We start from the raw sequence: 4,329 nt of genomic DNA on the forward strand, positions 1-4,329 counted from the left end.
GGAGCAGAGTGGAGCCCCTGGCCCGGCTCGCTGCATTGTGGGAAGCGGCGCCCAAAAGTGGGGGAGCGATGCCCTCTGGTGGTAAATTTGGGGCCCTGGGGCTCTAAGAGTTCATATGTATGGTTATATATGTACGTTAACCCAAACGCACCCCCAAAAATTACCACTCTGGGTCAGCCCCATCACGGGCTCCGACGCCTCGATGAGGAATTTGGGCGAAAGGCAGCCAAAAGCGGGGTGCGGGGAGCAACGGGGGCTCATGAGAAGCTGCTGCTTCTCTCTGCCATGCTAATGCAGCCTCCAAATCACTGCCTAGTCCCATGTAACTCCCCAGATCTCTGCCATGCCAGTGTAGCAGCCTAAACCTCTGCTTGTTCCCAGGCATCCCCCAAATCTCTGCCTGGTTCCACATAGCCCCCCAGATTTTGACCAGCAGGTCAAAGGAGGTGATCCTGCCCCTCTACTCTGCTCTTGTGAGACCTCACTTGGAGTATTGTGTACAGTTCTGGTGTCCTCAACATAAAAAGGACATGGAGCTGTTGGAGCAAGTCCAGAGGAGGGCCACGAGGATGATAAGAGGACTGGAGCACCTCCCGTATGAAGACAGGCTGAGAAAGTTGGGGCTGTTCAGCCTGGAAAAGAGAAGGCTGCGTGGAGACCTCATAGCAGCCTTCCAATATCTGAAGGGGGCCTACAAGGATGCTGGGGAGGGACTCTTCATTAGGGACTGTAGTGGTAGGACAAAGGGTAATGGGTTTAAACTTAAACAGGGGAACTTTAGGTTAGATCTAAGGAAGAAGTTCTTCACAGTGAGGGTGGTGAGGCACTGGAATGGGTTGCCCAAGGAAGTTGTGAATGCTCCAACCCTGGAGGTGTTCAAGGCCAGGCTGGACAGAGCCTTGGGTGACATAGTTTAGTGTGTGGTGTCCCTGCTCAAGGCAGGGGGGTTGGAACTAGATGACCTTAAGGTCCTTTCCAACCCAAACTATTCTGTGATTCTATGATTCTATGATTTCTGCCCAGTCCCAGACAGCCCCTAAAAAGCCCCCCCAAAAGGCACCTTAAATCACCACTGAGAAGTAAGTGCTGTGAGATACACTGGTTTGGAGAGGAAGGGGCAGAGTGGCACACTGGATTTTGGGGTGCAGCTCATAGCTGAGGGTATGAAATTTGGAGGATTCTCCTTGTTGCGGGAGCTGACATGTTAGATATACATATAGATTAAGGCATAGCTCTATAAACGTAATGATAGCTATGCTGCATGCACCCATGGGTGCAGCAGGGAGGATGTGGGGCCAGGGTGGCTCAGGGGCCTCCAGGTCACAGCCCTGACTCTTCCTGCCCTGCTTTTCCCCCTCTCCCCTCTGTCTAGGCAGCTCTGATGGGTAATTAACACAGCTCTGGTGGGTAATTAATGACACTGTAGAAGGATGGTCTCAGTATTAAGGAGGCAGATGTCACCTCCCTGGGTCACCACTGGAGGAGCTTTGCTCTGCTGAGCCCAGCGGTGGGATCCTGCTCAAAGGCCAAGCAACAATTCTGTAGAACTCTGGAGAAAGAGGATCACAAAAGGGCAATGGCCATGGCAGAGTGAGACCCTACACCCAGCCAGGATGGGATTGCACCAGAAATGGGGCTAAATCCCAAGTGCCACTCTAGAAGGGGGCCAGCAGGAGACCCCACATGCTTTGATGCACATTTACAGTTTGCAGCAGTCTCCTCTAATGTAATTCTTGGGGTTTTCTCTGAGAGTGGAAGCAACAGCAGGTCATGGACAAGACCTGAAGAAAAGCCACCAGTGAAGATGGAGGAGAATTACTGAAGGAATCAGTGGATAACCAGTGGCACAGCAAGCAGGTGTGTGCACAGCCTGAGCTCCAGCTTTGTCTCTCTCCTTTACCAAGGCAAGAGGAGCCAAGTGACTGTGGGCATCTGTGCAGGTAGGGCCAGGCTTCCTGATGCCATCCTGTATCTGCTCCAGGTGGGAAGTTACAGTTCACATCCCACCAGTAGCTCACTCTGACTCAAAAAGCCTCCTTTTTAACCCAGTTCCCCATCTTGTTGGCTCTGTTCATGTGACGTCATCCCACACACTCCTGTTGCTTCCCAGAGTAGGGTGGTGGCCCTGGGGAGATCAGGGTCCTATTCCCAACCGACATTTGGCCAAATTCTGGGGGGAAGATGCAGAAATTTCTGAAATCCAAGGGAATCCCAGGTTTTTGTGCTATAAAATGGGATGTTCGCTAAGTCTCGTGTCCAGAGCAGCAATGGCTGTTTCATACAGCTGCTTAAAGCGAAACACTGGGGGTGTCCCCTGGGGCAGACCAAGGACTTCCTTACAGGAAATCTGGCCTGTAACCAATATTCCTAGCACCATTTTCTCCAGCCTCCAGTGGCAGCTTGGACACAGATAACCCGCTGTCTTCAAAGGGCCAGCTGCTGCAAATGTTCCTCCTGGCTTTGGAGAACCTACATCTGGACAGACCCATGAGGGACAGACGGACAGTGCAGAGTGAAGCCACCAAGCCCACTGAGAAGCAGCTCCTCTTCACCACTGAGTGGGCTCCCAGGGTACCCAGAGGGGGTGAGTTTAATCTTTTCCATTTGATTTTAATCGGCTCATCAGCGATGGGCATTGGCAGCATGGTTGGCTAAGAGGCTTACGTCTATTATTCCCAAAGGATTAGCTGTTTTGATCTGACCAGAGGGAGGTGGCTGCGTCTCAAGCCTCGCTGGGGTATGCATCATGCCAGCGATCATCCACGAAACCATCTCCTCTCCATTATTTGGCAGCATACAAATGCTGCTCTCTATTTGCACAGCACAAATAGCCTTGTGTCCAACAATTCCTCCACCAGCCTTAGGTGGACATGGTGATCCTATATGGACCCTGTATGGGGTGAGTGCCCAAGCTCATGTGTGCCCTGCCCTGCTCTGTGTGTGCACTCAGAGGGTGCTGAAGTATCAAAACCTGACCCTAAAAAAGCTCAGGGACAGAGGGGTCCTGTCCTGAAAGCTTCTTGTCCCCATGTGGCACCCTGAAACAGCCTCTGGGATATGGGGACATGGAAGGAGGTGTGGAGATTAATGGCACAGACCGAGAGCATCTTCATGCAGTGAATCACCTTATTGCCTACTGCTCTAACTTTTTATACCATTCTAACAACAGTTATTTTTAACCTATTGCTCTAGCTTTTACACCATTCTATTTGTAGCTTATCATGTTTAGTTCCTGACTTATAGTTTGTTTTTTAACACTGCTTGCCGTCTCACAATCAGTCCCAGAATAGCCAGTCTCTTATCTTTATGCTCTCTCCTCCTCAGCCAGGTGTCTTGGTATCTTATGCTCTCTCCTCCTCAGACAGCTGGATTGCTCTGCTTAATTGCACAATGTACTTTGTTTCTTCTTTAACTCTTTCTTCTCCAGCCAAGCAGTTACTTCTCTTTGGCAATAATCAAATAGTTTCCATTGTCTCCCACAGGGAAGTGGGTTGGGACGGGTGGGGATGGGTCGTGTTTCTCCAGCCTTCAGGGTGTCCCTACAAACCAGAGGCATTTTTGGCATCTTCAGCATCCCGACTGCCACAGGATCAAGTGATTCCCATAGGAACGCAGCCGTCATCCTTAACCTCTGCTGCCGTGCCTATGGCCATGTCTCACACCCCCAGCGCCACAACCCTACCGTGGGGGCAGACCCTGTCCTGCCTTTCACCCGCCTGTGGTCCAGCCAGGGCCACTTGGGCCCCGGGTGCCACATGTCACCGCAGGCAGCAGCCCAGGGCTTGCACGGGGTGGCACTATTGCATTAAAAATCCCTGCTGGCCTCTGGGGATGCTGTTTTGGGGGATGATTCCCCGCAGCCCCAAAGGTTCCCTCTGTGCTCCCCAAACCCGGTGGGTGCTCAGCCTTGCTGAGATGAGACCTCACATTTCTCCGGGCATTTTCCTCTTTCAGGACCATGGAGGTGTTTCTGTCCCGGGGTTGCAGTGGAAAAGCCGCGGTGAGTCCTGCCAGGTTGCACCGAGCAGCAGCGACCCCATAGGCTGATGTAGCCAGGACTCTGCATGCGATGAACGCTGCGACTTCTCCTGTAACGTCCTCCCGTGACCTGCCTGGTTGGGTCCTACAAAGCCATTTCCAGCATTGCACAGCTTTGCCATCCCAGACTCATTGTCTTCACTCCAAGCAGGCAAGAGCTCAAGCTCTTCAGGGTCCCACTCTTCTTGCCATGAGCAGAAGCATCTCCCTGTCCTTGTGAGCATCCCTCCATCCCCACAAGCATCCATTCATTCCCACAAGCATCCCTCTCTCCTCAGGAACATCCCTCTT

This window comes from Nestor notabilis, unplaced genomic scaffold (assembly GCF_000696875.1).
Source record: "Nestor notabilis isolate BGI_N333 unplaced genomic scaffold, ASM69687v1 scaffold1351, whole genome shotgun sequence".
Lineage (NCBI taxonomy): Eukaryota > Metazoa > Chordata > Aves > Psittaciformes > Psittacidae > Nestor > Nestor notabilis.